Raw genomic sequence first — 10983 nt, forward strand, 5'->3', positions numbered from 1 at the left:
ATAAATTAGGAAACTCATGATTGAAAGACCTTATTTGTAGCAGAATATTTTCTGCATATTTGTAACAGCAAAAGTGCTGCGATTTGTAAGCCCAAATCCAATTTGGGATCAGGTTATAAATAGGAAACTTTGTAACCTAGTTTAAGAGGGAAAACCTGATTTTAAACGATGTAGTCATTAGGGTTTCTATAGGGAGACCACCCAGGTTGTGGGATGGCTGCCTTGTCCTTCTCGAAACCTGTAGGTTAGAGAAGTGATTGTCCTCACTCGAAAGCTGTAGGTAAAAGTTGAGTATTGTAAGCTTGATTGAAGCTGTGAAGAAAGATCAAGTATGTGTTCATTGTTAATTGTGTAAATAGCTGTTGCAGGGTTGTAACAGTTAGGTATCACCAGGGAGTGAGCAGAGGTTTTCTTATCTTGGATGGAGTTCTGAGATAGAGATTGCATTGGGTAGTGACTAGGTAAACCAAAGGTTGTTTATCTATAAACCAGAGGTTGCTTATATAAAATAGTACCACTGATAGTGGAATCTTCTTCATGGCTTGGTAGCCCCCATAGTAGGTAGTTAGACCGAACTGGGTTAACAATTAACTGTGTTATTTATCTTCTGCATTATTTGTTCAGTTATGAATGTTATGACTTTGTTTATAACATCAGGTTCAGAAGTGTTAGTTGTTCCTGAACAGAACCATGAAAAATTATAATCTGGTTATGTCTACTGAACATGTGTGATCCCAGATGTCATTGACTCTTCTCTAAGAGTAATCAAATAATGGGGGATCCTTCTATTCTGCTTGTGTTACATTAATAACAGATCAGATGTCGTGACATCGTGATTGACATCCGAGTCTGCCATATCGGAATTTCACAAGCCATTCGACATCACGCCTGAACATAACTGTTAATTGGATCAGACTCAACAATTAACATAATGCAGAATATTATGGAGATATTATGTAATCTTTTGTGGCGCTTAAGTTAAGGATAAAAGTATTTTTTTGTTATCTCTGATTTCAAGATATTTGATTAGATACTAAATATGAAGAATATTTAGCAAACTAATATTTGAAGCACTATTTTCATGGAGATTATTGTGGAGAATATTTTGGAGTGCTTTTAGCAGCTAGTCCTATCTTTGTGGAGAATATCCTAGAGTGTTTCTAGAAGCTAAAATTGTGGAGACATTTTAGGAAACAAATGATTGAAGTCCTAACTTTAAGGAGGATATTTTGGAGTGTTTCTAGCATGGATTCTAGCATGGAATATGTTGAGAGTCTCTAGGAAACAGATGATATTGTTCCTATTTTTATGCAGAATCTTCTACAGATTTGTAACAACTGATTTGTTGTGATTGAAGGCCCAAATCCAGTTGGGTATAGGTTATGAATAAAAGCTTTGTAACCTAGGTAACAAGCTAGCCAAAATTATCGAAGATGTAACCATTAGGACTAGAAAAATTGAACCTCCCAGGTTGTGGGAAGGTCACCGTATGTTCTTCTCAAAGCTGTGAAGCTAGAGAAGTTATAGTGTCCACCTTGAAGCCTGTATGTAAGAGGTGTATTGTTCTTGGAGGAATCTTTGAAGTAACTCCAATTTGTCTTTGTTTGTGTGCTTATAGCGTTGATGATTAGTTCGTTGTTACAACTCCTAGGACTAGCGAACTGTACAACATCACTGCAATGATAGGAAGTGGGATGGGGATATTCTATATCTAGAGAGGATATAGATAGAAGGGTCATTGGGTAGGGATTAAGTGAGAAGTTGTAAATTGTGACTGTTTAGCTTCTAATTAATACTACTGATAATCGACTTCATTCTTGGCTTGGTGTCCCAGAGTAGGTGTGTTTGTCACCGAACTGGATCAATAATTATGTGTGTTGTTTATTGCTTTTCAGCTTTTCTATTTATATCGTCGTTATATCCTTGATATGTTTTCAATGTTGGATCAGATGTATTAACATGTCATATGACATCTAAAGTATGACTTGCAAGAATTTCAATTGGTGTCAGAGCAGGCATCATGTTTTGTCTCTGGATGAGATCCTATGGAAGATACTTTTTGGTTATGGGTAAGGTAGGAGGTACCTACTGAAAAGTTGTTTGAACTTGGAGAAGTTCATATTATTGTTTGAATGGTCCCTAGAAGTGGAGGATGGACTATTCATGAAAGGATGTGTTTTGGACATGTCTGTTGTTGTTCATGCGATTAGCTTTTGTGATAAGAGTTGTATGGGTTGATTTATTTAAAACCTATGTTGACCTGTTCCACCTGAAGTATAGTGTGTTTGTGCAAAGGCTTATGTTGTGCCTGAAGGTTGTTAAGGAGGTTATGTCTGTGTATTACGCTGCATGGTAATTGATGTAACCCTAGTTGTCTCAAGTAAGGTATTTTCTTGGAAAAGCATTTAGGTTTCGTCTCCTCGGCAGGTGTAGCCTATGGTGATAGAATGTGTGCAAGACTGATTTCAACCAACTGTGTAAAGCTGCCAATGATACTTGAGTTTTATCTCTCAAGTCCACTCAAAAAGGCACTTTAGTGTGTGGTTGACATGTCTCTCAAGAAGCCTGATTTTTATTTAAGAGACTTTTGAAGAATGATCAGAACCATTTATTTTGGTTTCTAAAAGGGTCTTCCTAATACTTGACCTAATTAGGAAAGTGGTTCTAAGTCTTGCTGTTTTTGGTGAAGCTTGTATTTTTATGAACCTTGAAGGTGATCAAGGGTTGCTATGTTTTTCTGTAAGCAGGGATGACTTCAAAACTAAGCTCAGTTTTTTTGTGTGTTCCATAAAAAGAGAACTAATGTCCTACCGAATGTTGGACATTATGTTAGCAGGTGTGTGGATTCCTGCTACATAACAGATGTTATGGGTACTGTACAAATATGTAATGATCACATATGTTTGGAACATGCTCCTAATTTGGAAGAGGAGACATCTGGGTTGGAAGTGCAAAGGCTAATATTTAGTATCCAAGAGAAATTGTTTTTCTCAACCAGACTTTTGAATATGAAGGTCAAGTTCTTATGTCAAAGACATTCTCTCTACTTTATTAGAGATCCTTCTGATCAAAGGAACAAGATATATGGAATCTTGTTTGTGTTCACATAATATATTCTGTTGAGAGAGCTCTGTGTAGGTGTGCACTGCCCACATGTTGTGCTGCTATTAAGGAGAAGAATGTTTGATTCTCAAGGAGTTCATAGAAATTGATGATGAAGAATCCCAAATCAAGAGTTGGAGATTCTTGAGATGTCAATAATAATGTCTGGACATCTTTGTATTGAGAATTTATTTTTATCAAAATGTACGACTGGTGCTTCTCTCAAACGGGATGGAGGTTTTTGCTCAAACTTGATATCATGTGTCAAGTCTATGAGAACATGGAACTCTTGTTCCGATAAATTAGGAAAGACGTTTGAGGGGATGTATGCAATGAAGATGCATCAACCTATCTTAAGTTAATATTTTGGAAAATTAACTTATAGTCATGTTATGATTCAGCCAGTGGTATACTGGTATCATCCAAGCTACTTGGGATGAGTTGTTTAAGGCTGAAGAATGGGAGTTGTTTGGATAGTCTGTTCATGGTATGATGATCAGTAAATACCATGGTTTGTGTGGTCTGCCTGAAGAGGGAATCTCTTCTTTTGGTGCAGAAGGATAAACACTTTACATCTCAAAGTCAGACAGGTGGTTTGAAACTTACTTATAAAGAAGCTCTTTGGTGTGTGGTGACATCTGCTAATTTTTCTACTTTATTGATCAACTGCTGAAGTATGAGCTCCTGTATCCCCTGCAAGGAGTTGTGCATGAAATACTATGGATGTTTCTCCAAAGCCGCAATATATGTCATACATAGGTGTTTGAGATTAATGTCAAATATGACGTTGAAGCATCATCTCAAATGTGTATTTTCAGCCAAGAGAGTGCATGTGACTCATAGAGAAGTTTGAAACCAATAAGGGTCAGCAATATCCATAAGTGTGAAGGAGAAGTGTCTCTTGTGAATACATTGATGGGAGATTTTGTATTTGTCCAATGTAATATCATGATTCAGAAGGTGTTATGGTTGTGTTGAGTTTTGGGAGTTTAGTTCTATATATGAAGTTTATCAGTTGTTTGGGATGTAAAAGAAGATCTTGGCACTCATCAATAGTGTCAGAAGTGACAATTCTGATAGTATGGAGTTGTATATGATCTTAGTTATAGTAACATGTTTTAGCAAAACATGATTGCTATCACAGTAAAGGCAAGAGCAGAATGGCTAATGAAGAAGGGGTTCTTCTACTCTAAGTTATAGATAGTGGCAGTCTGGACATTGTGTAGCAAGTTAGCTGGGAACATTTTTGTTGGAATATGTGAGAAATTCCTAATCAAGTGTATCTGGTGTGAAGGTTATTATGTATATAATTTTTTTGGGTCTGTTTTCCTCTTGTAAGAGTCCTTTTGTTTTTGGAAACCTAGACTTACTTTTAGTTTCCTGGGGTAATTTTCCTTTTGGGAGAAACTTATACTTACTCTTTGTTTCTTAGGGCTCGTTGATCGGTCACCATTTCTACTTAGTTTCATCATAAATTCGGCATAAGATCGTCATACTTGGTAACACTTTGTGGTTGTTTTCAAGAGTTTTTCATTGATTCCTTTAATATTAGTTAATTGCTTGCATTATGTTATTGTGCCCTTTATCATGTCTTTTTAGATGCTTTTGATCTCTCGACTTGGTGGTTGTAGGTTAATTCTGGATCAGATGGAAATTTCACAAGCGTTGGTGTAAAAGAAGCTGAAAATCGTGACAAGCGTGTAGTATTTGGATCATAACTAGAGCTTCGTAACTCGGAATGACGCGGTTCCGGTGGCAAAATTTCGCTAACGAAAAGGGCTACAACTTTGATGTTGAAGTCAAAGCCAAATTATGAAGGCAGAGGCTGACACGGGCAGCCCGTGTCAAGTGACACGGCAGTGTCAGCTGGTGCGGACAGAAATTTTGAATTTTTCTATTTTGTTATTTTTAAAGCACCAGGGGCATTTTGGGTGTTTTGTCTTGGACCTAAAAACCTAGACCAGATTAAAAGTGATTTGGAGACAAGAGGAGAGGCACCTTTTGCGTCGTACGATAGAATTCCAGAAAGAGGAGAAGATAGCTTCATTAAGGGTTTCGGAGACGGAGAGATTCAACGGTGGACACCATTGAAGATCAAAGTTCCCAATTATCTTTGTAATGTTCAATTCTTTACTTTGTGTTTCTTGAATATTATGAGAGGCTAAACCCCCCAATGCTAGGGGGTGTCCTTGATTTGATTTGTAATGACTCTGGATTCCGTATTTCGTTAATCAAATGTTTGTATTATTCAATTCGATTGTATAATGTTTTTAATGTTGTCTTTATTGGATCAATAAGGAATGTTTTGTGGTTAACAATTTGTAGGACTACGATTGTTAAGGTTTGTATACAACTGAACCTTATAGATATAACCTAGGACTAGGGATACCGTAAGGTTATTTAGAAATTCTTGATTAATCACAGCTTTGGTTTTCTCCTATGTCTCTATGGACTTAGGTAATAGGATTATAAACCAAAAGGTTTTCACTAAGGACTTAGGAAAACATCCTTAAGAATAAATAATTGAATTCTATGATCTTGTTAAAGAGATCTTAATCCAGAGGAGTTATAAAGCAAATCACACACCTTACCTTGGCATTATTCTCATTTTATAAAAAGTCCAATTTTACTTTTAGCTTATTTATATTATTTCAACTTATTTCATTGACAAGCAAAAGCACCCCTATGCTCTTTTGTTTAATTGACTCATTATAATAACTTATATTTCCTACGCAATCCTTGAGATCGATACTTGGGGTAAAACCTATTATAACTACATCGGTGAAAATAGTACACTTTCTATTTTTCCGATCACTCGCTTGTTCTTGTTTTGAGTTATTATGCTTTATTTTTTTCTCTTATTAATTTTTGTCAAGTTTAGAGTAAAGAGGGAGTGAAAAGAATGTTGTTGAGTCTAGTTTTGTGTTGACATATTATTGACATGAGAGTCTTGTGATTTTAGTCTTGTTTGAGTCTTGAACACAAATTGTGTCTTGTGTTCTGAGTTATCCAATATAGACGTCTGTTTTCTCTGTCTGTGAATGGATAATTCAAGTGTTTGTTTTTGTTGGGTTGGTTCCTCTTGTGCTCTGAAAGAGGATGTTGTGTTTATCTGAGTCGTGGCATAGTTCTCAGTTTAAGGGGGAGTATTTGGTATTTTTGTTAGGAGTAAATTAATGGTAAATTCATGTGTTAATATAAGTGATTTCTTCTCTAAACCAATGCAAAAATGTGATGAATCCATAGGTTTTTATTAAGAATTGAACTGAATAAGTTTAGTTCGTGCGTAAAGCAAATCGAATCACTTGTGGGTGTTATTGTTGCAGGTTTTGAGCTGAATAAGAACTTAAGAAGAACATGAGGAGGAAAGAAAGCTGGAAGTCTCAAAGGCTGAAGAAAAAGATGGAAAGTACAAAGGGCGCGCCGCGAGAGTTCCTAGGCGCGCCGCGAAAATACTTCTGTTTGAGGGGCGCGCCGCGCCAGCCCGTTGCCGCGCCGCGGCCTCGGCGTTAAAAGCCCAAAAGTTCTGTTTTAAAGCCCTAGTTTTCCAAGTGGTAAGGGATACTTGGTGGGAGCGAAATTAGGAGAGCTATCTGATTCTGAAGCTGAGAACAACAATTGAAGGTGGATTCTTTACCAATTGAAGACATTCTATTGATGAAGATGAATTCCTCCATTGATTCTTGTATGTTCTTCATGTTTATGGAGAGCTAAATCCCTCTTGTTGAGTCTAAGGTAGTAGTTAACCTATGAATATACATTACCATTGATTAATTCCTGTGAACAATTGTTTGAATTTATTATCAATAAGAAACCTTGCTTTTAATTTACATCATTGTTGAATCTTTGATCGAAAGAAAGGATTTAACTTTTGCCCTAGGTTACTATATTGATTCAATTGCAATTTGCAGAGATGGAATTGTAATTGGGTTTTCATAATTATCGTTCTTAATTACTATTATCGTTATTGTGATTTGGAGAGATCGAATCTCATACCGGTAAAAGTTATCTAATTTGATTTGCAGACATGGAATCTTATTTGAGGATAAGTGAAGATAATGATTCAAAGGATTGTTCTATTGAGAATTAATTGATAATTGTATAGGATTAGGTTGATGAACCCTAAAGACTCAACATCTTTCTTTAATTGTTAACACAAAGTCCTTTACTTGCTTTTATTTTATTATTTGCTTTTGATATTATTATTAGTATAAAACAAACCAAACCAAATTTCTTAACTCAAAATAAACAACTATAGAACGGCAGTGATATTAACCAATCCCTGTGGATACGATATATTACCGAAAATATTTACCCACAAATACTTTCAACAAATTGGCGCCGTTGCCGGGGATTGGTGTCAATATTGCACGCATTGCAATAGTCGTATTATTTTGAGTTATTTACTTAATTTTAGATTTTTTTTGTTTATTTACTTAATTTTAGATTTTGTTTGTTTAGTTACTTAATTTTAGAATTTTAGTTTAGTCCCTTTATTTTAGGATTTTAGTTAATTCCTTTATTTTAGATTTTTAGTTTAGCTCCTTTATTTTAGAATTTTAGTTAGTTAGTTTATTTTAGATTTTGTTATTTCAATAATCTTTTAATTTTAATTTTTATTTCTTTTAATTTTATTTTTATTATTTTTTTCCCTGTTATTTCACTTGTTTGCTAGTTTTGTAGAATTTTCTTTGTCGACATGTTCGACCCAAATATAAATGCTGCGATTCATGCTCAAAACGAGATCCTATTTCAACAAATGGAGTATCTCATTCAAAGTATGTCACAGTTCACACCTCAAGTTAGTGAGTTTTATGATAGCAGATGGGGCACACCGGAAGATACGATAGAGTATCATATGGCTAACCATGAATATCAACAACAAGCCTTTCAACCTTACACTCAACCGTCGCCACAACAACAAGGAGGACAATCTAAGTTGGAAGAGACCATGAATCAGTTCATACAAATGTCAATGACAAATCAACAACAAGGGCCTTCACACTATAATCAAGGTTATCAAAGTGGACCCTCTGAGTTAGAGGAAACCATGAATCAATTCATGCAATTCTCTTTATCCATTCAACAAAACCGGGAAGCACAAGATGTTCAACTTACCAAATTCTTCGCCGAGCAAAACGTAAGGCAAGTCTCAACTTTTCAAAACCCTATGACTTGTGTAGAAACTTGCAATGCTACTTCAATAAAGAGTGCAAAAGTGCTTGATGAGGAAGTTGAAAACAAGGATGTTGAGAAGGAAGATGATAATCGTGCAGCGGAAGATGAGGAAGATGAAATTGTTGTAACTGAGGTGAATAAAGAAGTGAAAAAAAGAGATCAATCCAAAAGGAAGAAAGCATGTGACAAGATGGCAAGCAAGGTGATACCGAGTCAACACCTCCCATACCCGCATGCACCATCAAAGAAAGATAATGCTAGGCAACATGCAAGGTTTATGGACATATTTAAACAACTTCATATAAATATTCCATTTGCCGAAGCATTAGAGCAAATGCCCAAATATGCTAAATTTATGAAGAAATTGCTCACAAAGAAAAAGGGATGCATAGATGAAGAAACTGTGTTGCTTGATGCCCAGTGTAGTGCCATAATCCAAAGAACTACTCCAAGAAAGGAATCTGATCCGGGACGAGTCACTTTGCCATTAAATATTGGAGGTAACTTCACTGGTGACGGGTTGATTGATCTGGGGTCTAGCATCAACTTAATCCCTTTATCCATTGTCAAGAAATTAGGGAATATTTTGATGAAGCCTACTAGGATGACATTGCAATTAGCCGACAAGTCTATCACCTCACCATATGGAGTGGTTCAAGATTTGCTAGTAAAAGTAGACAAATTCTTTTTCCCGGTGGATTTTGTGGTAGTTGACATGGAGGAAGATCATGAGGTACCATTAATTCTTGGAAGACCATTCATGAAAACCGCCCGAATGATGATTGATATGGATGCGGGGATCATGAAAGTAAGGGTGCAAGATGAAGAGGTAAAGTTTAATCTTTTCGAAGCCAAGAAGCATCCTAAGAACAAGAAGGATAGTTTCCAAATCGTTGCCACCGAAGAAGAACTCAAAGATGCTGAAAATCAAGTTAAAAAAGACAAAATGAAAGCATCTCATGATACAAACATCAGCCACAAAGAAATTCAAGTTGGAAAAAGGGTGCTCTTGTGCAAACCAAGACTCAAGTTATTTCCGAATAAAGGGAAGTCAAAATGGTCGGGACCATTTGTGGTAAAAGAGGTATGCAATTATGGAGCCATTGTGGTAGAGAATCCTAAGACAAATGAGAGTTGGACCGTTAATGGAAAACGGTTAAAAGAATTCTTCGGGGGAGTGGAGCAACATGCACAATTTTTAGTCCCTTGAAAGCATGGACCGTCGAGCCATGCGACGTTAAACGAAGCACTTTGTGGGAGGTAACCCACACTTCTAATGTTTTATTTTTGTCTATTTTTATTTCAGGAAATAATAAGGGAACCTTTCTGGTGAAAGCTAGGAAGAGGCAAGTAATATTGTAATACCCTCTGTGAGTCAACCCTCTCGGGCTTGTTACGAAACATTGAGGTCAATGTTTAGTTTAAGTTTGGGGGTGGATTTACTCTTTGCATTTTTATGTTCAATTTTATGTTTTTATGTCTTTTATGTACTCCCAGTTAGAGTAAGTAGTCCCATAACAAAGCGAGAATCTCAAGCGAAGTATCAACAAGGAAGCAACATGTATGAAAAGTGGTAGGAAGTGAATGTTCAAAAAATTTTTCACTTTCACTTTCTTTTTCAATAAGTAACAAAGCAGGTATGAATTTTTGAACTCAAACTCTTAATGTGTGCAATGAAACTTAAGGTGTTAGTAAATACTGTCAGAAGTTCTTTATGGTACATTGTTTGTTGGATCGGCTTAGCCTTAACCATTGTGAGGAAAGCTTTCCATTGTTTACTATATGCAGGAGACCATCAATTATTTTGATGTGTTTGTATCATGCTAAACCGTTTGTTGCATCGTTTGTGGAAATCTGTGAAAGTGATTGAGGCACTTGTTTGAATCTGAGAGTTCTTTTAGCCTATTCCAATGAAAAAACTTATTTGCTTCTGTGAGAGTGTGATCCTTTGCTAACCATTCTTTGAGCCTGAGGTCAAGGTAAGTATCATAATATGCACCAAGGAAATACCTGGTGAGTTTGATCTCAATAAAAAGTTTTGTTTTGGACCATCAACCATAAAATTTGGTGATGTGTTTTCTCTTTGACCTTTTTAGAAAGTAGGGGAGCATTCATATAATCTGAATACAGGTTGATCTCCAAGTTGGGGAGAGTCACATTCAAAAGAAGAGTAAGTACTTATGGTAATCGGTGAAAGATAAAAGAAGTCGTAGCTTGAGAAAAAAGAGAAGTAACAACGTTAGAATATAACGGTTGCTGAAAAAAAAGTGAAGAAGAAAAACCAAGCTACGAATGAAAAAAGATGGACAGGTAAAGGAAGTAGAGTTTTAGAGAAAAAGAAATAAGTTATGAATTGGATGCTTCCCTATATTAGGAACAACCCTTGATTATCTTCTTTTCTTTGAATCTAAACCACATTACAACCATAGAAAGACCTTCTGATTCTCAGATTCCACAAGACTTGATGCGAGCAATTTGGTGAACGTATGATATGGATCCTTGTTGATTTAATTGTTTGGATGAGTGTTTAACCCCTCTTTTATTCATCATACTTTTTGATGAGAGTGATTAGTGCTGATTCAATTACAATTGTGTAGTGTTTTGAACTTCTGGAGGTAATTTGCTTTCAACGTTTGTTTCATGTGTATATTCTGAGTTTGCAGGTAGAAGAGGAGTATTTGACTTAGTTACTGGATTGAACCA

The sequence above is a fragment of the Vicia villosa genome, linkage group LG1, assembly GCF_029867415.1.
Source record: "Vicia villosa cultivar HV-30 ecotype Madison, WI linkage group LG1, Vvil1.0, whole genome shotgun sequence".
Classification (NCBI taxonomy): Eukaryota; Viridiplantae; Streptophyta; class Magnoliopsida; order Fabales; family Fabaceae; genus Vicia; species Vicia villosa.